This window comes from Zonotrichia leucophrys, chromosome 4A (assembly GCF_028769735.1).
Source record: "Zonotrichia leucophrys gambelii isolate GWCS_2022_RI chromosome 4A, RI_Zleu_2.0, whole genome shotgun sequence".
Classification (NCBI taxonomy): domain Eukaryota; kingdom Metazoa; phylum Chordata; class Aves; order Passeriformes; family Passerellidae; genus Zonotrichia; species Zonotrichia leucophrys.
The window spans coordinates 18,387,974-18,413,922 of record NC_088174.1 but is presented as its reverse complement, the minus strand read 5'-3'; the positions used below and the strand labels follow the sequence as shown (position 1 = coordinate 18,413,922).

Sequence of the window (25,949 nt, the reverse complement as noted above, 5' to 3'; positions counted from 1 at the left end):
TCAATGTATGAAGATACAAAATGAAGCACAATGAATAATTATCTTACTAGAAAACGTGCCTAAGCCAATCAGCACCATCAAAATGCAACAATTCCCAGATCTCCCAATTTCCAGATCTCTGGGAAGCTTTCTCCTTTGCCTACAAACATTCCACTGCTGCACCAACAATAAACACAAACTCCTTCTGCAATTTCTATTCCTGCTGCTCAATTAAAATCCATTTGAAAATATCTATCTATCAATTCAGCAGATTAGTCAGGCAAAAACATTTAAAAGAAAAGGGGGAGAAGAAGTGAAATCCCGAGTTCAATAATTACAGACACAGCTCACTTTATTTTGACCAATCAGCCCTTAATCGTTTAGCCTGGTAAGACCAAAGTCAATTAGTACTTCTTTAATAGACTAATCCTTCTGCTTTTAATTGTCATATCAATAATACTGGCATATCCCTAAAGAAAAGTCAATAGTTATTACATCAACTAATTAAAATCTGACTTCAAAGGTAACTCACTGAGGGCTCTGCTCAGAAATTGCAAGTTCTTGGAACTAAAACAACTCTTCATGGGACAGGGTGGGGAGGCTCATTTTCTTCTGTGAACCCACCAAAAATGTCTGGCTCTTCTTACCAGTAAAAGTGACTTTTTGATTGGCATAATGAGAAAACAGTAAAACAGATGGGTCTCCTGTGAAGTTGCACAAGATTCCCACTGGATAATCTAAAATGCTGACAGATAAAGGAGTCCCACACTTGTTACTCACTGCAGATTAAAATTTAAACATCGTCTGAGCAAGCCAAGGATTTAAACCAATTTTCCTAGCATGGAACTATAAAATAAAATAACCTGAGACAGGAAATGACTGTTTGAGGATACAGGTCTACTAATGAGTCCAGGAAAAAACCCTTATTTTCCATAATGAGAGCAGGAAGACTACAAGGATGTTTTCCACTCTTCTCTTGGTTCTGAGTGTGAGAGGCTGTTACAGAGCTCTGTTACAGATGATTAAAAAATAATAATAATTAAAAAAATCTAGGAACTCTAATCTCTGAAACCCTAGGGTTTAGGGTTGCACTCAATCTTTACAGTAAGACTGAAAAGCAAAAATCCACTTTGTTTCCAAAGGGAGGGGAGACAAACCAGTCACACAGTATAGACTGTCTAAATGAATGTACAACAGAGAAAAAGTGGGAGGGGGAAAAAGCAGCAGCCATTAACAGGAGGAACAATTTTGGAGATGGATGGTCAATGATGCTTTTGGAGGCACAGTAGTTTGAGGAGATTAAAGGAAACTCTGAAGTGCCTGAGCTAAATAACCCTGTATTTCAAGCTGAACAGCATGAAAAGCTGAGATCCTTCTCCAACTGCAAGTACACTCCAAAAATATACAATACTTCCCCAGGTCAATTTATAAATAAATTATATGGATAACTGTACCATGAGCTCATATACAGATTTATTCATGGTACACTCATAGCAAACACACCTCAAGCTGCAATTCCAGCCTGATCAGTATCTAAGGAAACTTCTGCCTAGGATTTACAACACAGAATTCACCCTGATGAGTTACATAAAGAAGATTCTAAATACACAGGAGAAAAAAGAAATACCATTAAAACACACCTTCAAATAGGTGTGCTCTACATGGAATGACTGTATACACAGTTTAATACAAGTATTTAACAGTAAATACAACTCTATTTTATTTAGAGGAGATAATTTCGGCCTGATAAAACCAACCAGATGAAAGTAAAGCAAAACCATTGAGAAGTTGATAAGAAAGGAGAAGTAGAAGAACAAAACACATCACAAATGCCAGATTCTTTATTTTCTACAACAGCACGAAGTGTTAGATCATTCTAAAGGTGAAGACGAGATGTACAAACTAACGAGCTCCAATTTTGGCAAAGAGAACTGCTGGGAATAGAATCTCTCTCTCCCTAGTCCTTCAGCTTCAGGGATGTAAATCTCTAACAATTTTAACAGGGTTCTTTTTCTAAATAATGTTGATGGTGTTATGGTTTTCAGTGTATGTACATATACGTATATATAGATATAGATATATATACATGAATTCACACACATTGACACACACTCTACTGGTAAGTTGGATGTTTTACCATAACAATAAATGGCAAGAGAAGCAACATTTGTGCTGTCTAGGAAAAAAATAACTCCAATGCTTCTCCATACAAAATCCACCCATTTCCTGCACTCCACCACATTGTTTTCATGGTTAGAGGAGCTGAAAAGCCAGCCTAAAAATATTACATTATTGCAGCCCTGGAACAGATTGCTCAGGGAAGGTGTGAAGTTACTATCATTAGAGATCTTTTAGTAAGAGTTTTGCCAGCATCTATTTGTGCTTTGGTTCCATCTTGCATGAGGAGAGGGCCCAGGAGCCTGCTGAGGTCCCTCCCTCCCTTTCTGCAGCTCCACTTTTCCACTCCGTGCCATGGAACGCAGGAGAGAAGCCAGGCAGTGCAATGGGATTTTTATTCATAGCAAATAATACTTATGAAAATAGAATGCAGGAGGCCTATCTATCACCTCTGTGATTTGACTACTAAACCACAACACTTCAAAGCACATAATCTCTTCCCTCATGACCCAGTAATGCGTTCAGGAAAAACTGCAAGAGCCAGAGATTTATTCCACTTGCAAGCCGTGTAGTTTGTTGTAGGAACCAACCAAAGCACAATATATATTAGAATTAAACCCTGTCCACCTCTTCAGAAACGACTCCAGGAAATTCCTATCAAATCTGTCTGCTGCAGTTAGCTTTTGTGACAGAGCCATTACAGAGAAATAAAGTGTCACTGGTGAAAGCAATGTCAAGCTGCTTTGAATTGGCTAAACAGCATCTGATGTCCTCAAGGATTAGAGCGCATTCTGACCCTGCCCTGCCAATCTGTTCAGCTTCTGACGCTTCCCCACACGGGGTCAGAGCAGGGATTGCTCCTGCCCTGCTCGGTGACCCAGAAGAGCCCGTGGCGTTTGTGCAGCAAACACTCCAATGCATTGTGAGGCTGCGGCACCCAGCAAGAGCCTGGGACAGATGTGCTTGCATGGAGCCTCCTCACACCGCTCAACGTGACTGCTCTCTGCCCTTGGTGGCCAGGAAAATGGAACGAGCACCCGCCAGGGTGGGCTTCACACGCACATGGCACTGGCAACTCCATAGATGACAATATCCGATCCATCAGGAAATGCACAGGATTTGAGCACAATTCACCAGGAAACGCACACAACGTTCCTGATATCACAGGAAATGCACACAAGGTTCCTGATATCACAGGAAATGCACACAAGGTTCCTGTGATCACACACAGAAATGACATCACAAGAGTGCATTCCTGATACATCAGCTTCAGGAAATGCACACAACGTTCCTGACATCACAGGAAATGCACACACACAACGTTCCTGACATCACAGGAAATGCACACACACAACGTTCCTGACATCACAGGAAATGCACACAACGTTCCTGATATCACAGGAAGAAATGACAACACACAGGTTCCTGAATATCACAGGAAATGCACCACCTATTGCCTGGTATCACAAATGCAGTTAATATGCACAACAACATTCCTGATATCACAGGAGATGCACACTCACGGTTCTCCGATATCATCCTGAGACTCGGACAGGCCATTTTTCACTGATCATAGCATTTCATGGAAATCATCATGGCTTGGAAAGCTAACAATGCTCCTGGGGAAAACGAAGAGGAGGAGATAAAAATGAAAAACTCTGCCCAAGCTGGAGAAGAGCATTCTGAGCAAACAGCACACTGAAGTGGAAGTAAAGAAAAGGACTTTCTTGTAATGTGGTTTAGCCAAGCAAAGAGCAAAGTACATATTCCAAGTAATTTCAAGTCAAATTATTGTTTGGGTTGTTTTGTTTTTTGCAAACTTTACATTACAAAATTTATATCTCTGAAGACAAAAAAAAAAAAGCATGCTAAGCTGAGCAAAAGACACACAAAGTTTTAAGTTTGCCAAAGGAGTAAATGCAAAGAAAGTGGAACAATGTAGGAGCAAAGATGATCTCAATAAAGATGTATTAATGCATTCTTTAAACTTTCAAAACTTGTGGTTTCAATGGGAGCACCAATCTAAAAATATCCAGGGCTGCAGAACCATACATAAACAATGAACAGAAGGAGCTTTGAAAGCTGGAAGGTTTTATCAAGATTTTATTTCCCTTTTTTTCATAAGATAAATTGGTCTGTGCTCATGACTAACGTTCATAAACACACAGTTTAAACCAAGGGAAACAACACAATCAAACATTCCATTCCTTACCAACAAATGACAATATTACTGCAACAAAACACAAACTCTTCTGGATGAGAATAAAGTTCTCCTGGTGTGCTTTAATCTCTAATATTAGCATGGGAAATGGGGAAGCAGAGAAGAGGAATGGGGGAGAGGAGCAATGCAGGGGAACTGGAGGCAGATCAAGGGGTCAAACACCTCCAGCAGTTCTCTCCCACTGCTGGAACAGCTCAGATGAGCAGAAATGGCTCAAAAGGATGCAAAGGGGCTGGAGTACCCACCCAGGAAGGTGAATTTGGGGTGTGCCCACCCTGCAGAGGGAGCAGTGCCATCCTTGCAGGGTGATGAAATGGCTGTGATTTGGTTTTACAGACACTCGGGGTGAGCTCTGAGCCCCAGGGGATGGAGCACCGCCTGTGCTGGGGCAAGAACTGTAATAATTGTGATTGTGATTGCAGCTGGGACTGACTGTGCCCCACTCACCAAAGGGCTGCCAAACAACACCCAGGGAGGGCTCCTCACATGGGAAATGCTCAGGTCCTGCTATCACAGTGAGGGTTCCTCACATGGGAAATGCTCAGGTCCTGCTATCACACCAAAGGTTCCTCACATGGGAAATGCTCAGGTTCTGCTATCACTGTGAGGGTTCCTCACATGGGAAATGCTCAGGTTCTGCTGTCACAGTGATGGTTCCTCACATGGGAAATGCTCAGGTCCTGCTATCACACCAAGGACTCCTCACATGGGAAATGCTCAGGTTCTGCTATCACACCAAGGCTCCTCACCTGGGAAATGCTCAGGTCCTGCTATCACAGTGAGGGTTCCTCACTTGGGAAATGCTCCGGTTCTGCTGTTACACCAAGGGCTGCTCACATGGGAAATGCTCAGGTCCTGCTATCACACCAAGGACTCCTCACATGGGGAAAGGTGAGTGAGCCACTTCAGCAGGGAAAGAAATTTTCAGCACTCATTACAGCATTTCCTATTATGCCTCTTTCTAAGAAATAATTGCCTGCTTCTCTTTGTCCTCACTCTTACATTTTCCCTGCCCCTCCCACACTGCAAGTATAATGAAATTGCATTTATTTCCCGATTTACAAAGTTGCTCTTCTGCACATTCACTGAGCCTCACCATTATTTATCATCCACGAGTTTCCTTCCCCACCTCTTCTTTTTTATTTTTGCTTAACAGAAAGGTCGACTAGAAAACAAGAATCCAATGTAATGAGAAACAAAGAGCTGGATAGCTCAGAAATGTTTTGCAGAAACACCTTGCAGCCCACACAGGCAGGCTGTAAATCTTGCAGAGCAGGCTCTCACCTGTGTTATGGCAGGCTCACGTTGCTATCATGCTCTCCCAAACCAACACCCCAGGAATGGAAGAACAGCCCCACTGCCCTGTTTAGCTCACTGACCAAGGCACATTTTGGATGTCTTCACCTCTAAGACAACAAGCTGCATCTCAGAACCACCCTAAATATTCGGTATCGAGCTGTAATGGTTTATTTTTCTTCCAAGAATGAGCACAGTTCTCTCTGAATCTGTGAAAACTCTTCACATCCAGAGCCTCCTGTGGCAAGGAGTCCCAAAGCTTTTACTGAAAAAGACCCAACTGAATCCCTTCTGCAGCTCATTATTTCCAGTGGAGGGCTAAATCCTGCCCAGGCTCTCTGAGCTCTCCTTGGTGTGCCTGAGGATGAAGCCAAAGAGCTCTCACTCTCTTTAGGAGGCATCCCACTTCTTGTAATTACTGACACTTTCCCTGGGGCCCAGCAGGAGATTTGGTCCAGTGATTAAAGCACTTTACAAGACCTGGAAGAACCTAATGACTGGAATTTTTCCAACAGAAAATGTATTTTGCTGAATAATTCACATCCAGGTGCTGGGACAGAACAGTGATTTCATCCTCATTTTGAAGGAAATTCCACCTTTGGAGTCCATCCCCTGTAGAAGCTACAAGGTGTCCCCAGTGATGGGATACAAAAACACACCACAGAGAGCAGAAAATTCCTGAACAGTCCTTTCCTAATCCTCAAAACATCCTGACCAACCACTGCACTGAACCAACACACCTCTGATATTGTCTACAAGAAAAGAAAATATCTGACAACGTTTACGGGATCAGCAATAGGCGCACCAAAGAATGAAAAACCACCACACACTCCTGGCTTGTTTGGCTCCTTTGAGCCACGGCCAGGCTGCTCACACAATGCCTGAGCTCTCTGCTCAGCATTTGACCCCTCTTTGAGCAAAGAGTAATCTAATATAATTCAGAGTTTACTGCTTAGGGTCACCATCAAAACAGGGACATCAAAGTTCTCTTCAGGCTGGAGCTTTCAGGGTGGTGTCAACAATTGATAAAGGGAGACCTGCAGCCCTTGGGGTCACTTGGGGCAGAACAAATGAGAAAGGCACTCACAATGCTGCCACAGAACCTCTCTGGCTCCATTTTCCTGTTTACTCCACATACAGGAGTGTTCAGTGTCCACCCATCATTCATTCAGCAATGATGAACAGGAAAATTTCAGTTCAGGATGATTATTTTGTAGACCAAAATCCACAGTATTTTAAGTCTTAATTTATTTAGCCCCATAATTCCAGAAAAAACACCAGCAAGCACAAATGGCATTTTAAACAGCAATACTCACTGAGAGTACACACAAACAAGTCAGCACCTATTACACAGACAGGAGCTCAAACTGGCTGGAGCTTTGACAAAAATCCATCTAGACCTTTTCTTAAAAACAAGCACATCTAAAAAGATCAGAACAGCTTTTAAGCTCAAATGCCAGGTTTTTTGAAAACGTGCAACAGAACAAATAAATTTTGGTACGGGGAGAATTAAAAATGACTGAGAGAGATCAGAAATGAAGGAGATTTGTAAACAACCATCTTCCCACTGCATCCTTGCAGGGTTTTCCCTTATTCCCAGGCTTGCTCTCAATCAAGCTGCTCTTCAGGGCTCCCAGGGTTGCAGAATTATCTCATGCTCTGGTGTGAGAAATGTTTCATGTGCTCCCTCAGCACTCCCAGCCCCTGCTCTGGGGGTTTCTGCGCTGTTTTATTCCTGCTCAGACTGCACCAAGTGTTTATTTCCTCTTGACTCTGTCCAAGAGCAGCCTTGTGCCCCATGGCTCCATCCCACCCCACAGCAGGACAAGGCAATCAGGGATGGGTTCCCTCTGCCCAGCCTCAGCCTTGGCAGGGATGCTGCAGCAGGAAAAGGAGCAAAGCAGCTCTGGCTGTCAGAATTGCACCGTGCATCTCCCCCAGCAGTCGTTCCACTGCTGGGAGTGGAGTTTCTACAGCAAAATAAGATCACAGGATCACAGTTAGCTCTGAAACTCACTGTTCTAGAAAGCGGTGCCTCAGTCAGGAGAAGATCTCACATCAGGGGAACAGAAGGCCAGAGAGGCTGTGTGCCAAAAGGCAGAACTTCAAAAAAAACAAAAAAAAAAAGATAAAAGTTCTACTTTGTAAGTACCCATAACTATGTAAGTGATCTGTATTTTATGATTGAGATGATGAACAGCAATGGAGCACAGACTGGAGGCTGTCACCAGGTTGGGGCCTCCTCCTTAAAGCACCCTGTCCTTGTAACCACAGCAGCACTTTGGGGTTCACCCCAAATTTTCTCCTTTCCTCTATTTACTCACAGCAGAACCAGCAAATAGTCCACCTCCACTTGCAGGTACCACAAAGCATTTCACACAGACAGAAATTCACTTAGAATCAATCACAATGCTTTCCATGGGATAAAACTTTTTTTTTTTTCCAAATAGTAAATTTTTTCCTCAACATTCAGATGATTTAGCTAATTTTGTTTTCAGCTAAGATTTCTAAATCTAAATTCCTATTCCATCCATCCCAGCTTCAATAAAATTGAAATTTGTGAGCATATTTTCCAGAAATATCTAGTGGAAGCTATTAAAAGAGGGGCAGACAATATTAGACTTCATTGGCAGGCTACCAGGAAGAAAAAAATTTCCAGCCAGAGAACGTTATCATCTCAACTGCTGCGAACAGAACTGGTCTCAAGTCAAATGCCCTCCCCAGATGTCCCCTCCTCGCTCTGAAACACTCCATTATTGCACGGAACAACATCTGCTGATGGAGACCTGGCCTGGCCCCTGAGCTCAGGCTGACAGGGAAAAGCTCCTCACGTCACCTCGGATGCACACAGAGCTCAGAGCCCTCCTGTCAGAGCTCATCCCTCCAGGAATTCAGGGGTTTTAACAACAAAGGATCTCCTCTCTGGGAGTGGATGCTCCATGGGACGCTCAGTGCTGCAGACCCTCCTGCCTTCCCTCCTCTGTGCAAACACTTCCCCGTGCTTGCTTTTCAAGTGGCGTCTTAGAGTGGAGGAGATATTCCCCTGAGTGCGTTTTCTTTTCTTTACCATCACTCTCCTCTCTACAAACAACAGATTGCTTTGCTGCTGCCCTTTAAATGCAGAGAATGAGAATCCCACACTGCAGCTGCCTGGGGCTGGGGGAGGCTGTCCTGCCACAAACCCACTGGGAAGCCAAACGAGCCCAAACTCACTCATGGCCCATCCAGAGGATGCAGACCTTGAGTTCTCCTCCCCTGAGGATGGTCCTCAGCCTGATTTACAGGACTGCTGGAATGCAAGATCATCCTAAACACTCCTGAGCTGGCCCATCATTTTTCCCTGCACCAATTTTAATCCCAATGCAGTGATAAAGCTGGATAATTGTCCAGAAGGACTAAGGATTGAGCCTCCTGTAGGATTGTACCTTAGGAAAGGTGGTTTCTTTTTCTGCATGCTGGTTTTGCATAAACAGTTAATCCCATTGTCGCAGACATCCTTTATGAAAAACCCTTTCCTTAGGACTTTTCCTCCTGAGAAGCCTCAGGAACAAAATGCAAACAATGATTATCTGCTGCTGTGGGATGCAACAGGTGCATCTGGGATTGGTCTCATGTGGTTGTTTCTGATTAATGGCCAATCACAGTCAGCTGGCTCACACTCTCTGTCCGAGACACAAACCTTTGTCATCATTCTTTGCTATGCTATTCTTAGCCACCTTCTGATGAAATCCTTTCTTCTATTTTTTTAGTATGATTTTAATGTAATATATTATCACAAATAATAAATCAGCCTTCTGAAACATGGAGTCAGATCCTCGTCTCTTCCCTCAGAGCCCTGTGAACACGGTCACATCCCATAACATAACAGTGCCACACCAAAAGATTCAATTGTTTCCAGGAGTTTCAGCTATTTCACTGCCTGTACATTTCTGCGAGGGTTCCTCCAAAGCTCTGAGCAGGCTGCCAAGAGAAGCTGCAAATTTGACAGGAAGGGACCCTCCAGAAAGACTTTCCAATCCCCAAAAGGAGGGAACAAGCAGTTTCACTTGGCAATTATTTCCCTCTGGTTCTAAACCTGGTATCCTCCTGCTTTTCATGATGCCTCTCTTCTCCAGAAGTCAATGGCTTAGTCAATTTTCAATTTCAACACCCTTAACAGCCATTGACTTTTTAAAAGAAACAAAGACTTATTTAAACCCTTAGCTATGATTCCTCCATCTACTAAAGCCCTGGTCAGCAGCCTCCACCACAAAAACAGCTTTTCTGCCTCCTCATCCCCTAACCACTGGTGATCACACATCTCCCAACCCTGATATCTCCCTTTGCCTCTCTGTTCTCAGAGAAATGTTGGGTCAGGAAGGTAAAAAATATAAGAATTTCTCCTTTTTTTTTTAATCCTTGGTGGTTGTGTTCCTCTGGGGTTTCAGGGACATTAGCTACGAGCTCTGCTTTCAGTGCAGAGAAAGGGAGAAGGCAAACATCAGAGCTGGATAAAGCGATGGAATAAAAGCCAGTAAAGTGCTTTGATGACAAAGGTTATGCAAGCGTGAAGGAACACTCTGACACTGCTCATCAGTGGGGAGGAAGGGACTTTGAAGCACAATTCACTGGCCAACAAAAAGCCAAAAACTGACCCAAAGTTTGGGGTTGGGTCTGAGGTGCTCCAGGGACAGAGCTCACAATGGGACCATGAATCTCCTGGGATTGCTCTGATGTGAAGAAAGGAGCTGATAAAACCTTTAAAACCTGATAAAGCCTCTAAAAATTCTCATAAATCTCATGGCCAAACCTCAGCCAAAGCTAAACCCTTCTCCCCAGGGCAGGTGGGCTCTGGTGGGCACTTTGGACATTCATAAGCAGAACCAGATGCTGTACTGAAATCCAGAGTAGAAGAGTCAAGACAAAACCAAAAGAATACTGTCAGCATCAAAATAAATACAAAAAATTGATACCAAGGTATTTTTTTAAAACACGTAAAATTACCCAACTTCTCCCGCTCCAAAGAGAAATGGAGAACACGCCAAATGATTCAAAATAAAATTGGATATCCTAGATCTAATATATAATTTAATATTATTTTTTAAAATACTGGATGGGAAAGCCCTATTTCTTGTTAAACCAGGAACAAATATTACCCAATCCTTTCCCCCATTAATGACCCCATGAAACAGGAGATGGAAAATATCATATGGAGACCATTAAATCAAGCACGATTTGCTTACTTAGCAACACTTCAGCAATTAAAAGTTTGGAATATATGTATGTGCATATAAATAAAAATAATGGGAGAAAAAGGGCTTTTAAATCACCCACAAATTTCAGTCTCTCCTCCTGTTTTCCACAACCTGATTTATAAATCTAATATTTAAATTTCAGGCAACTTTCCACAAAAAAAGTAAAAGAACATGGAAAAGAAAGAAGAAAATAAAAGGCAAGGTAACCAAGCAGAGGTCATTAAAGCAATTTTGGTTTCCTAAATTTTTATTTTCCTTTGACTTTATGGTTGCAGTCAATTTTTCTGTCATTCAGAGGGCATGTTTCTAGAAATAATGGACTCTCTCAAGAAAAATTGCCTTTATTCTGGAAATTCCATAAAAATCAAATGCAAATTATATCAAGTTCTCTTCAAAATTATGCCTTGAAATAATTTTGATGTATTTTAATAAATTTTTAAGTAATGTTTACTTCTGAAATGTAGCAATGGCTCATGACATTTCTTTGATCTATACTGAATTTTATCTATTTTTATTGTACTATAGAATACACCTGGTTCATATATTGACATCTTTTGATGTACTGAAGCCTTCATATAATTTTTGTTGCACATCACATTTTTTAAAAAAAATGTGTAAAAAAACCATATAGAGAATATTTATACACTGCATGCAGCAGATCACAAGTAAATGCAGTCAGTTTTTCATGAATAATGGAGAACAGAATTCTGACTGAAAACAACTGCACGCACCCAAACCCAGGGGGCTCAGGGCAGTGACTGGGTACAGGCACAGGCTGGGTGTGAACCCTCGGGTGGGATCATTCCACGGCACCCACAGCCATGGATGGATGGGTTGGTCACAGACATCTTTTATGAAAATGCCTTTCTTGGGATTTTTCCTCCTGAGAAGCTGGGAGGCCTCAGGAACAAAATGCAAACAATGGTTATCTGCTGCTGTGGGATGCAACAGGTGCATCTGGGATTGGCTCATGTGGTTGTTTCTAATTAATGGCCAATCACAGTCAGCTGGCTTGGACTCTCTTGTCAGAGACACAAGCTTTTGTTATTCTTTTCTATTTCTAGCCTAACCTTCTGATGAGAACTTTTTCTTCTATTCTTTTAGTATAGTTTTGATGTAATATAGACCATAAAATAATAAATCAAGCCTTCTGAAACATGGAGTCAGATCATTGTAGAGAGAGGTAAGCTATGCTAGAAAGATGACTGACTCAATAAGATTTCAGCTAAGATGACTCCACAAATAAAACTAAAGTTTTCAAAGTGATTAGAAGTTCTGGTCACTTGATTTTTCAACAACATGAAACACCTGAAGGAGTTGATTTTTTCAAAGCAGATAAATCTACAGAAATTATTTCACATTATCTACAACTTGCAGATTAAAAAAAAAATAAACTATGAGATCCTGGGATTATAATTTGGGGAAAAGTGGTCTCTGTGCTCTGGCTGTGACACACACAGATTCATACCTCGGTGTTTCTCGTGGTCAGTTCCTCAGAGCTCTGACTCCTTCTTCACACAGCAGCCAACTGACTCCAGCTCCCTTCTCAACCCCACCCCACTCTTTTATAGCATCTTCGTCTCATTGCTTACACCTGTGGCCTGTTAAAGTCAGGCCTGCTCCTAATCCTGGATAATTGGCCCAGCTGCAGCTCCTTAGGAGTGAGATTACTTTCTGCACTATCTTTATTTTCTAATATTCTATCCCCCTACATGATCTTATTTTCAATTGTATTACCAAAATCTGCTGCACCTCCTCCTCCCCTCTCTTGGTTAAACAATTGGTTACCATGGAAACCAATACATTTCTGTATGGACACCAAGTTGTGACCCCAACATTAATGTGAAATGTGAAATGTCTCCTCCTCCTGTAGATGGGGACAGTGGTGACCATGGATGGGCTTCACATGAGAGGCAGCTTCACACTCTTTGTGCCAACAAAGAATATTAAATTTGGTTAGTGTTGCAGTGCTGTGCAAACAACAGCATAAGAAAAGAACTTATTGAACTCATTTTAATGGAAATAGGCTTAGATGATATACTGAGCAAGAACTTCATGTTCCTCAACTCACAGCTACTTTAGCAAACTCATCACTTTCCAAAAGGGAATCATGATCATATCTGCAAAGGAGGAATCAGGCATCCCCTGGACCTCAAATGACAACAAGGCAAGTGGGTTTTTAAATTTTCAATGATTTTGCTGAAATTTCACCTGGCTGGTGAAAAGGAGTTTGTGTCATTTTAGGAATCCTGTATCACCTCCAGATAAGCAGACAACAGCTGTAAGCAGGAAATCAGAGCTGGTTCACAGCTCCTCTCAGCCCAGGGAGAAGAGAAACTGCCCCCATCACTCTGCTTGCACCAGGAGGTGTCCTGGCAGGATTCCTCATCACCTCATTCCTCATCCCCACAAAACCCCTCCAATACCCACACCACTCTCCATTACAATAACTGCCCTGATGGTAACGGCCCCAGGCATCGCTTTAGCACCAGAAATTTCAAAAACAGCGCAAACACTGATTCTCACAAAACAAACTCCTCTCTCAGACCTCTCCACATGTTGCCCGAATGATAAAGGACACAAAACTCGGATAAGTTTTGTGCGGCGCTTTATTGAAGGGTCCGGGGGCCTGCGGACTAGCGTCCCCAAAAACAGAACCCCGAAATTCACACATGGGTGTTTTCCTTTTATATACATTAAATTCATAACAAAGTCTCCAAGGAACAATGGCCCTTCGCCAAACTACGGACCCTTGTAATACATTCCCTAGTTCACGAACAAAATCATAAATCTTCTACCTGTCCTATTGTATGCTATCCCCAAACCGGTTAATCTTCTTACTCTCCTACCCTGGCTTAATGTTTATTAGGTTTCTAAAGCTACTTGCCAGGGTTACACAAAACTCAATCACATAATATCAACGGCTACAAAATTATTTTTACAAACCAATTCACACAAAACTCATAACTAAACTATAATAAAACATTTTGCTAAATTTCATTTCTTTTCCAACACACATGCCGACCTAGGACACTTTAACCCTTTAATCCAGGGTTCAAGAGATGGCGCTCAGGGATGGGGAGCAGCAGCTGCCACCCTGCATCCCCCAGTGCTCAGGGCTCCAGGAGTGGCACTGCGCAACCCTGCCCCTCATCAGAGCACAGCTCCCGTCACTGAACTCCCATTCCACACGCAGATCCAGGCAGAAGCACCTCAATGAGATCGTTTATTGCCGCGATTATTTCGACATGAAAAGGAATGTCAGGCTGTGACTGAAAACTGACACGGCTCCAAGGCTGCAAACACCACCCTGTGTTCTCACAATTGCAACTGCATAAACACAGTACTTCATCTACTTTTTTTTCTTTTTTGGGAAGGGAAAGAGAGGTAGTGATTTAGGAAGATATAAAATAATATGGAAAAGAAGAAGAATAATCACGTGCTGGATGAATTTTGCATAAGATCACTTTAAAATATTTACAAGCTGCAATTTTGAGTGGTTTTCTCAGTCTCACCATTTCTATCTTCCAAATACTTTGTTTCAGATTAACTGGAATTATCAATTCATTTAGAGTGCTTTTCCTGCAGTGTATGGAAATGGATAAACAGAAGGAAAAAAGGAAGTCTACATGAAATTTTTTAAAAAGCAAAAATTCTGTTTCCTCAACATATTTCTCCAGAAGCTGAGAAAGTGAATTTCTCTAAAGGAGCTAAAGAAAGCAGAAATTGTGTAATAACCCACAATACAATCTAAATGTGTGCAAAGATTGGACATGCCAGTTAAAATCTCATGAGGGTTTTGGGGTTTTTTGACACTCACCCACACCCACTTACCTCTGCAGTTTCTTTTCTGGAAGGGAGAGTCAAAAAGCAGGTGGAGAACTGGTGACCTGATGACCCTGATCTCATTGACCAATTACAGCCACAGTGCCAAAACCACAGTGCCAGAACCACAGACACTGAATTCCCGACTGGGCTGGGGCTGGGTGGCTGCAGGGCACAGGGGATTGGCAGAATGATAGAGATATAATACCAAAATTAGTGCATCTTCCCACAGCAAAGGCTTCTGGGTCAGCTCCATAGTTCTCTCCTCAACAAATCATTAACCAGGATTAATTGTGGTGCTTGCTATCTATTTTTCAGCCAGAGCATGGGAAGGGTTTGAAAAGGCTGTGGAAGAAGGGGCAATTGGAGGTGGGAGGAAATGGATGAGCTTGTTAACACTTCAGGAGAGCTCTGAAAATACAGAATGTGGTGCTGAAGTGGTGGAGACTAACAGAAAGCCTGCAGGAAGCCCAAGTCCATTAGGCACAAATCAATTTTGTAATCATCTGCCTGCCAAGCACTCCAAGACGTTTGAGAGCCAGTTCCTCCTTGTAGAAGAAACCACGCTAAAAACAGTACTTTGAGAAGTCAGGTGAGGGATGGAAATGTGCTGAGCAAAGGTGCCATTGTCACCTGTGCCAGGCTCTCTGTGGCTCAGAATGCATCACCCATCACCAAGCTCTGCCAGCCAGCAGCAGTGTGAGTGACCAGGCTCAACGGGCACCAGAACAATTCCTGCCCTCAGGAATTACTGGAATAAGAGAGGAAATGTGCAGGGCTTTGGAAATGCACAGAGTTGTACAAAGAGAGTGTGCACAGGAACAGGGCAGAGACAGAGCAGAGCACAGGCTCAGCAGAACCTGGATTTCAGAGGCTGGAAAGCCAATCCATGTACAGCACTGGATTCCTGAGCATTCCTTACTCCCCCAGCCCTTGTTTCTTGCCAATCAGTTTGTATTCCACTGAGGAGGGAAACGACAGTGACAGTGGCAATGTACTTGGGGACACGCAGCAGGAACACTTATGCTAAGCGGATGAACATCTTGTTGATCAGGTGGCTGAGTTATTTCAGAGATTCCTTCCAGGAGAGCTGGGATCTGCCTGGGCACACTGGGGGTGACCTGTACAGCCCTGGGGGAGCACAGAGTGGTGCTGAGGTCTGCAAGGGAGCAGGGTATGCAAGGTGCAGCCCCAGGAGAGCCCTGAATGGTGCTGGATGGTCAGATACAGCAGCTGAGGAAGGGGGACAGTCCTGGCCATGCTCTGCTGGCACAAGGACCAGTGACCAGGCAGGTGAGGGGTGCCCTGTGCTTGCCCTCAGCCCCCAGCTCATGAAGGAAACCGAACAGCCCATCCAGTGCTGCTTTCCACCAAAAAACCCCAAATGCAATGTCACAGACATCTTTTTATGGAAAATCCTTTCCTTAGGATTTTTCCTCCTGAGAAGCTGGGAGGCCTCAGGAACAAAATGCAAACAATGGTTATCTGCTGCTGTGGGATGCAACAGGTGCAGCTGGGATTGGGCTCATGTGGTTGTTTCTAATTAATGGCCAATCACACTCAGCTGGCTCAGACAGAGAGTCCAAGACAGAGCCTTTGTTATCATTCCTTCCTATTCTATTCTTAGCCAGCCTTCTGATGAAACCTTTTCTTCTATTCTTTTAGTATAATTTTAATGTAATATATATAATAAAATAATAAATCAGCCTTCTGAAACACGGAGTCAGATCCTCATCTCTCCCCTCGTCCTCAGACCCCTGTGAACACGGTCACAATCCAGGAATTGGAAGGGTGAGAATTGACCTCCCACCCTGTGCCTGGGGCTCTGCTCTGGATCCTTCTGAATCTCAGTTTGGGAGCTCTTTCAGAGCCTCCCTTCCCATCTGGTGTGAAAATCCTGTGATATTCTCCACTGGCCCTGGCACTGCAGCACTGACCCTCCTGCAGGGGCTTCACCCCATCCTGGGTACAGGAGCTCTGGGGGCAAATTCCCAGCAGGAATTCAGGTCAGCTGCAGCTCTACAGCAGCGTTCAATACTTTTATGTGAAATATTTACACGTGGATGAGGCACATGTTTTGACACAAGGAGTTCCAGACTCAGGCAAATATCTATGATCTGCCATCTTAAGCGGAGGAATAATAATTCCATTTCCTTTCGCGCTGCAGTTTGTTTGACAGCTCCAGTCTAGGATCCACAAGGCTGACACTGAGCCAAACTGTCACTGACATTTCCACGTCTGAGAAACCCCGAATCTCACAGGTAAACTGTGAAAGCTGAGAGCAGGCACTGCAAGTGTGAGCCTCAGAGCTGCTGCAGCAGACAAACTCTGAAAAAGTCACTTTGTGTGACCTCTGCTTTCTTGTGACTGGGGGCAGCTTAAAGCTGGGAAAACGGGAAGGAATGAAAACCCACAGAACTTTTTGCAGACAGAAGAAACATATGCTCTACAAAGTAAAAAAAAAATTACTCATATGTGATAGACTAGATGAGCCAGACATCATTTAAAGTGAAATATACCCTTGAAATCTAGATAAAGAACGCAAGAAATACATTTATATTTTCATTTTTATACCCTGTTGAGCAGCAAAAAGGAGCACACTGCAATTTTGAATTCGCTCAGCTGACTTTTCTTTTGTACTGGTAGGAAAGGAGAATGTGTGGGGGTTTTCTTAGGGTCAAAAGAAGAACTGGGACCTACTGACCTCTGTAATTACAACTTATTGATTTAAGTGGGGTGTTGATATCCCGGCAGCACATTTAATGCAGTCGAGGTTTACACAGTCATACAGATCTCATTTAGATGACACTCACACTCTTAACATCCTCTGCTTCTCCAAAGGGAAGGAAATAAAGCTCTTGTAGGTTAATGAACGCGCTCGAAAGATTTCAGCGCTTCAGAGGAGGTAAAAGTGCGGCCCAAGAACAAATCCACGGGAGACAAATCCTCGTCCCTCCAGTTTAGGAAAGCTGAAGGTCCTCGAACAAAGCAGAAGCACAAAAGCACAAAATCTTATCTGCAGCGACTCGTTATCACCCCATTTATACAAAACCTTCCCGACACAAATCTCTCCCACTGAAAAGGAGGGCTGGGGACATTTACTGGGAGCGCTGAGCACTGCTGCTTCGGGAGATGGATCCTGTCAAGTCAATTAATCTGCTAAGAAAACAACGTTTTCAGAAAAACACAGCGAATCGGTGGCTGCTTGAGATGTGTATTTTAAGCATCCATTTGTGCATTGTCTGAAAGCGGGAAATGTGCCCAAAGGCATCAGTTAGCTTTTCACAAAAAACCCAACATTTTCAGTGGTTCAGGACCCTTCTCCTACGAACAGACAGATGATGCTCAGAGAATAAGGAAAAGGTTCATTATTCTCTCATTAAATATAGAGAAATTAGGCGCAAACCCACAAAACAAAGTTTTACAGCAAGAAAGAATTAGAAGGAGATTTCTACCTTGAATTTTTGATCTCCTGTTCTTAAAATAGGAAGATTTTTCCCTAAAATCTTTGAACAAAATCCTGACAGAGACATACCTGGTTCCTAAAGTCTGTTAATTCATGGGCCCTTTGAGTGAAGGAATGAAAGATAAGAGGTGCAAATTAAGACACATGACATTTCATCCAGAAAATGCCTTTTTCCCTCTCCTATGCCATGTCTTTCCAGACTGGAATTCATTTCAAACCAAACCACCACTCCCATCCCAAGCTGCACTCAGTTCTTCCAAGAATTTGATATTCTTCAATAACATATGCTTCTCACCCTTCTGAGATGCACTCTGCAGGTCTAAGTTTTATCCCAAATCTGCAGGAGAATTTAGGGACTTTTTTAAACTCTCATTTTGCAAGGCACATAATTGGCACTTGCATAATCTCATCCAAATAATCTGCCACTTCCTACTAGAGATTTTTATGCAGTGTTTGTACCCAGTTGGCTTTTCATAGTACTATCACCCAACCCTGAATTTTAAAGGCAGTTTATTCATGTAAGCAGTCTTAAAATACACATTTTCCAGGGGAGAGCTGTCAGGCATGGAGGAGCTGGGTAACAAGCTAAATCAGCAGTACAAATAGGAGCAGCAGAACTACCTGCTCCAACAGTTTGAATAATTGTGTGATGGATGGGGAATAGAAGAGGCACTTTTTTCCTTAAGAAGCCATGGAAGGCATGAGAAAGAGCAAAAACTGAAATTCTCCACTGATCAGCAGAAGCAGAGCAATGTCAGATCCCCACTCTGCTGTTCCTCTGTCCTTCAGCATAACCCAGAGACCATCTGTAAAGCAGAGCAGAGAAATGCACAGCAAAGTTCCAGGCTCATTAAATTCCTGGCCAGGACGGACAGAAATACCTGTGTGTGTGTGAGAACGGCAGGAAGGACTCGAACTGTGACCTCCCAGGAACACTCCAGCAATTCCCCGAGGGGGAATTTACAATGTGACCCAACCTGATATTGCAGCAGCAGCAGCAAAGAACCTGAACTTGGAAACAAACACACATATTTTTCTGCCCACAAGAGAGACAGTTCAACACGCTTATGCTCAAATGCATAAAATAAAAATACAAAACCGTGACAAAAATACAAAACTGTGATTGCAGGATCAGCCTAAGTGACTGAAATCAGTGTTTAATTTAAATTAACTTCAGGGAGAGAAGGTTGCAACAAAGGTTTGCAAAAGTTTGTGAATGTTTCCCAGAGCTGAGCATTGTGTGAAGAGCCTGCCAGGCTGCCAGGATGGAGAGCCAATTTGGATTATTAGGGGTTGATAAAGAGTGACATTTTGTGTTCAGGAAGCATCTGACAGGAGCTGCCATGCACCTTGTCACACTGCAGACACTACAACTGCTGATAATGCTGAAAAAGCCCTATTGAAACTGTTCCCAGACACACACATTAGAAAAATATCCGCAGTAATGTCTTCAAATCAACAGAAGAGCCATGTGTTAGTGGCCACAAATGCTCAGGATTTGTATATTTTATTCACAGAAGAAAAAGGTAGAATAGCAACTGCTCACCTACTGTGCCCTTTTCCACTTTTCTTGGGACTATTATACTAATTTCTTTTCTGGCTGTCCTGGAAACAAGCTTTGTGTCTTGAAATGACATTTGGCACTGGACAGAAATGCACACACTGAATAAACACAATTATACAAGTGATATTTGCAACTATTTCAGTTTATAGCTGGCTGCACACAAAGGACTGGTGCAGTGCTCTGAAATGTGGCACCACACCGACACCACACACACACACCCTCTCAGAAAGCACAGTTTGCTTTCCAGCCTCCCAGCTCCACCAGAGCTCAGCAGAGGTGAGGATTTCCCACATTCCAACACAGGTATCTGCTCCAGGGGATGTGGAACACGCAGGGTGGTTCTGGGTCCCAGCTCTGAGCATCCCTTGAGCCCCAGGTGGGTTCATTTCACCACAGGCTGCTCTGGGCTATCCCAAGGACACAGAAGTGACTGAAACAACAGCTCAGAGGTGGAATCCACCTTTGCACTGTGGGTGATGCCAAGGACACAGAAGTGGCTGAAACAGCTCAGAGGTTGTTATTTCACATCCACCTTTGCACTGTGGAGCCAGAGAGCTCCATGGCAGCAGGGACTCCAGCTCTCAATTTACCTGAGATTCCAGAGCCCACTCAGACCCCAGGAGCATCCAGGCTGCTGCAGGCAAGGAACAACCCCTGTACCTGATGCACCTTGGCCAAGCCCAGCTAAACCCAGGTTTTATCTGCATTACAAAGCGTTCCCCTGATTAGGAGCACACTGGATTCCCTCCCCTATGTGACAAATTTACCAATTTCCATCAGTACCAAGCAAGCCTCTGAACTGAGATGCAATCTCATGGCTGCCTTTCAGGCTCTTATTGGCATTCTGGATTTATTCCTACACAAAATCTTTCTTTACTTTTAATGCATGGTTTGGTATAGGCTGCTATGAGAGGCTTTTAGAGAATCCAATGAATCTTTGGCTGCAGTCTGAGCAACTTCAATCAGCTCACATTAAAACATGATTGTTATAAGGGCAAAAGGAATTAATATGGTAAAGTTCTGTGTACCACATTAAGCTAAAGAATATTTGGCAGATGTGTATTTATAGCAGAATTACACAGACATATAAATTCCTTGCACAATGAAATGGTTGCACAATAAAATGTCTGCACGTTCAGTACACTGCTGTTCTATTCCATTTATGTAATGATTTGTAGTTTCTAAAAGTTGTTAGGCATTCTAAAAGCCAACGGGATTACAATCTATCTTAAAATTTACTGCTTTCAGTGGAGTAGCAGAGCACTCAGGCTTTGAAGTCATGGACTGCAAAGGCTGTTTATTCCACATAAAGTGTTCCAGGATATTGTAGGGACGGAGATAGGAGGGCTGCAGTAGAACAGACTGCTAAACAGCTCCAATATTAATTCATTAGCTCCCAAAGTTGTGTTCAGAGAGCATACAGAATGAAACAAAATGAGGGATTGGGGAAAAAAAGAACGAGTGAAAAGAGCACAAGGATGTGGCTGAACTGCAGAACAGCCCCGGCCATTCTGAGCCTGGGAGTTGTGGGAATGGAAGATGAACAAATGGATTTATAAAGTAGATTTCTTAATACATATCATTAAGGCTATTTCATTTCCCTGCACTCACACACACAAAAAGAGGTAAAGGCAAGAAGAGTTTTAAGGAGAAAATACTGGAACAAGAAAGGGAAGAGGAAAAGCAGCTTTGTAGAAGATTATTTTCCCTCCATTAACCTGCCTAAACACCATGGATTTCCTCCCCAAGTTTAATGATGATCAAAAAAAGCCATATTCTTGCTTCTACCTACTGCTTCTTCTATATATGCTTTGAATCATGAAGAGAACAAATGTGTTCACACTGCTGGATGTACCCCAAACACCCAAGAATGTAAGTCCAGAATGCAAATACTCATTTCTAAAGTCCCAATGATGAGGTTTCCGCCACGAGGCAGCAGAGCTCATTTCTGCCCTGAGCTGGAAGGCTCCATGCAGGTTTGTGTGTGTGTGATTGTGAGCATTGTTTGAACACCTGAACACCTGCAGGCTGGCCCTGCTGTGGCTCTGCACAGGTTACATCAAAGGTTTGGATGTTACCTGCAAGGAAACCCCACAAAGGAGCGACCTTGGTGTCCTTTTGATTAGGGCAAGCTCGGAGTGACGTGCAGTGCAGGTGGATTTGTTTAAAATGGTTTGTCCTGCCCTGAAAACTCCTGTGGCAATTGAGCTCAGCCATGGAACCCTTCCTGCCCAAGTGTCCTGGACCTGCAGGGGCAGGGGGAGAGCTCAGGGGAAAGCAGAGATGCCTCCAGCATCACTGACTCAGCTCCAGAACCGAGAATGCAGTACAGTAACTCTCAATCTAGAGTCCAAAACCAAAAATGTACCCAAAGAAACACAAATCAGAGCTGGTATTATAATGAATTAATAATTAAATAATAATAATCAAAATTAAATAATAATAATAAAAAATAATAATAATAAGATGATATAATAATAATATAATAATAATAATAATTAAATAATAATAATAATAATAATAATAATAATAATAATAATAATAATAATAATAATAATAATAATAATAATAATAATGTAAGGAAATAATTAATAGATAATTTAAATATTATCTAAGTGATAATATTATGTATTTTAGCTAGAAGAACACTTTTTTTCTCTCTGAAAATGAAGTTCTAAATGAAGCACAGTCCTCACAAGAGGATGTTCCATACCCAGCAGCCACGAACACTAACAAGACATCCAATTGACATTAAGAATGTCGCTGGCTTCTGTAATTTGGGCATCTGTGTGTCAGGAACTGCACTGACAGGCCAAATCCTGCTATGCATTTCACTGAGAACAGCAGAAGAATTCTCTGTGCAGACAAATGTCTGGTTGGAATCCACGATCTGGCTGGTAAAACATCCCCAGACCTCTCGGAATCCAAATAATAAAATTTTAGTGCTTTGCAATGCCAGCCCCTGAATCCTTTAATAAAAAAGCTACTTCCCAACGTGGATTGTATATTGGAGCTGTACTTCCAGTGCAATGAAATGATCCAGAATATATTATGGAGCTGAACCAACCTCCCTGCACGTTCAAAGGCAGCAGCTGCACAGCCAGGACCCTCAGTAAATCCCTGCCTCTGGTGACAGTGCTGGGTTTTGCTGGTTTTTTTTTAAAAAGAGCTGATCTCTGTAATTGCCATGCAGGTGATTCCTTGTGGGCCAGGAGGGGCTGGTTGTGCAGCATTGCTGCTGCTGAGCACACAGGAGAGAAAAGGCAGGAGCTGAGGAGAAGATTTCCAGGCACCAGGAGGACCTGGGATCCCTGCAGGATGTGCACTGAGGTTCCTGAGCTGGACATGGCAGCTGCAGGAATCATTTTTGCTCTGTCTCACATCTCAAGATTCAGGACGTCAGTGTGCACTAGGTCCTACTGCAGGCAGCGCAGGAATTTTGCTCTGTCTCACATCTCAAGATTCACCATCTCAAGCCACAGACGATTTTCTTTCCCTTGCAGGAAACTGGGCCGAGTTTCAGCACCAGGAACAGCCTGTTCACAGAACCCTCTGCATGGCACAGCACAGCCACGAGGAAATCGCCTTCCTGCTAGAGAGAGAGAGTTTCTTTTTCTGCAGCAACAGAAGAGCAGCTCCCAGCACTGAAAGCAACCAGCTTCAAGCAGGAGACAGAGAGAGAAGTGCCATCAAAAGCAGTTTGATGGGAAAGGCTCCTGGTCCCTCACTAACGCGCAGCTCCTCTCCAGTCAGAGCAACACAGATGCTCAGAGCAGCTGCCTTTGTGGAAATTTGTCTGAGAGAAATAATTATTTGCCAGCACACTGTTCCTTCTTAGAAGCACACAGAAGCCATGAAAAATGCTTGGATGGATGAAACATGGCAAGTTTTCAACAAGAAAAGCCAGCCGGCACCAGACAATGCCATGTGCAGTGACAAGGACTCTGATTCCTGTGTGTGTCCTGCCTCAATTCCAGCACAGTGACCACTCACACACCTTCTAGAAAGAGCAAGAATTAATGAACTGCTGCAGGAATATTGACACATAATTGATAAGTCAGATCTCTTCATCAAGTATTTCATAACTGCCACAAAAATCCAAGCAAAATCTATTATTTACCTCTTTCAACATTATATAAAGTTATTATTGTGGTGTCTTCGGGGTGAAGGAATTTAATAAAGACCCAAAAGTTCAAGATTTGCCAGTGACTATATCTAGAGACCCAAACAATAAAGTATTTTTCTAACAAGCTCCCTGGATGATGTGCAGAGAAAAAGTCATGTAAAAGCTGCGTGCTCAGTTGTCCAGACCATTCTAAAATCCACACCAATTTTCACTCTAACAACAAAAAAGAACTCCAGTGAGTCTGGTTCCCTTAGCAACCAGTAAAATATTATCTAGTTATTCACATTACCATTATTTACAGCACCCCAGAAGTAAGACATACCAATTCACAAAGAGCATAGACATTGCTCATTACACAACGTGCTAGCTTTGGAAATTCCGTGATGCTTTCTGTTTCAGTCTAACATTCCCAGCAGCTCCTCCATCCTGCTTTTTTTTTTTTTTTTTTGTGCCAAAAGTCATCTCCTTTAGTTCCTGGGAGCACCTGGCTTTCACAGAGAGCACAGCCCTCCCCAGAGGGGTTTGCCATGGGAGCATCCCCTGCTCATCTCAGCCACCCCTGAGTGCAGGGCGCCTTCACAGCCTCACCTCAGCAGGATGATGTGGGATCTCAGCACCTCAGGACTGAGGTGTCACCAAGACCACCCTTGGGGGGCTCGGGAGTCCTGGAATGTTCCAGCAGTGTCTGGTGGCTGGACTTTGATCCTACACGGGAGACGACACCTGTATGAGGACAGGAGGGTTTCACCGGGGTGAATGGTGAAGGGATCAGTTAATTAGAGGGTGAGACACAGGGTTTAGGATTTCTGTACAGGGGGGTTTAGAGAAGTAAGATGGAGGAATTGGGGCGTGTCCTGTCCTTCTTCTTCTTCTTCTTCTCCTCCATCTTCTGTGGTGATGGTGGCACTTTGGGATTGGTCATTACTGAAAGTGCACCAGACAATAAGAATAAAAAGGATTGGGGAAAAATGATAAATATTGTACACGTAACTTTGGGTATAAAGATAGGTGACTGTCCGGAGGGCAGCACAGTGTGCTCATGGCTGGCTGCTGAGCAGAGCTCTGTCGGGCCGAAAGAAAATCTTTTAGATAAACAATTAATAAACATAAAGACCGAAAGAAGAACTGAAGCCTCTTCTCGTCCTTTGATACGCGGCTGCCCCAAGGCCACTCCGGGCCTTTCCAGGCCCTTCAAACAGCCGAAAACCGGACAGGATGAAATTCCTCCTCCCTCCCAGGGATCTGTCCTTTAGCCCTGCTGGGTTGGGGATGCAGGCACCAGCTCAGAGGGAGACCCTGCAATGGCTCAGGCACAGCAGGAACAGCGTTTCTACATTTCCCCATTTCTACATTTCCATCTGTGGCTTCAGGCATCCATCACACAGCTGCCCCAGTACAACAATAATGGATTCCATTCCCTGCACACGTTCTTTACAGCAGTGGAGAAAGTCACCTCCTTGATTTCCACGGACATGCAGCAAAAATGTGTGAAACCAAAGACTGAGGGGGAAGCCCCACTAGCAGGTTATGTGTCATTAATCAGTGTGAGCACCTTGTGCAGCTGGACACTCTGAGCAGGAAATGCTGGGAAGTTTTGAGCTCAGAGCAAAAACATTGATTGGAATGCCACCTAAAAGAAAGGTGTAATTCCCTCCCTGAACAACCAGAATATCACACCGTGTAACGTTTGCATCACTTCAGCTGCCCTGCTCACCAGAGCTGTGATTCACTGCACAGAGCAATTTCTGCTGGACTTCTCACCATTCCAGACATGGACATGTGAAAGAAGAACTGAAGGAAACTTTTTCCAATGTCCAGAATTAAAAGATGCACTGAAACCTGGATGGAAGCTCCAGGGTTGAAATGAAGTTCTCAGTTTCTCTGTTTGTCTGTTGCTTCCCACTCTCAATTGCACACAATTTTGAGTGAAATGTAAAAATACAGCTTCAGCAACACGAGCCCACAACGATTATATCCCTTATTACAAACTGCAAGCACATCACAAATAAAAATCAGCATCCAGATGCCATTAGTTATCAACAGAACCTTGCTACCAAAAGGGTTATAAACACTGAACTTCAAAAGAGTGAAAAAAACATTATGCTAATCATGTGTTCTTA

General features: G+C 43.2%; 1 long non-coding RNA gene across 2 annotated transcripts in view; it reads right to left on the bottom strand.

The window, feature by feature from the left end:
- LOC135447667 (uncharacterized) overlaps window positions 1-25,949 on the bottom strand; it is a 63,999-nt gene that overhangs the window by 7,466 nt on the left and 30,584 nt on the right. The window contains exon 1 of one of the 2 annotated variants that reach the window (XR_010440229.1): window positions 12,317-12,381. The exons of the other annotated variant lie outside the window; for it this stretch is intronic. This is a non-coding gene — a long non-coding RNA (uncharacterized LOC135447667). Of the gene's footprint in view, window positions 1-12,316; window positions 12,382-25,949 lie in introns of those variants that run through there. 2 annotated transcript variants of the gene reach the window in all.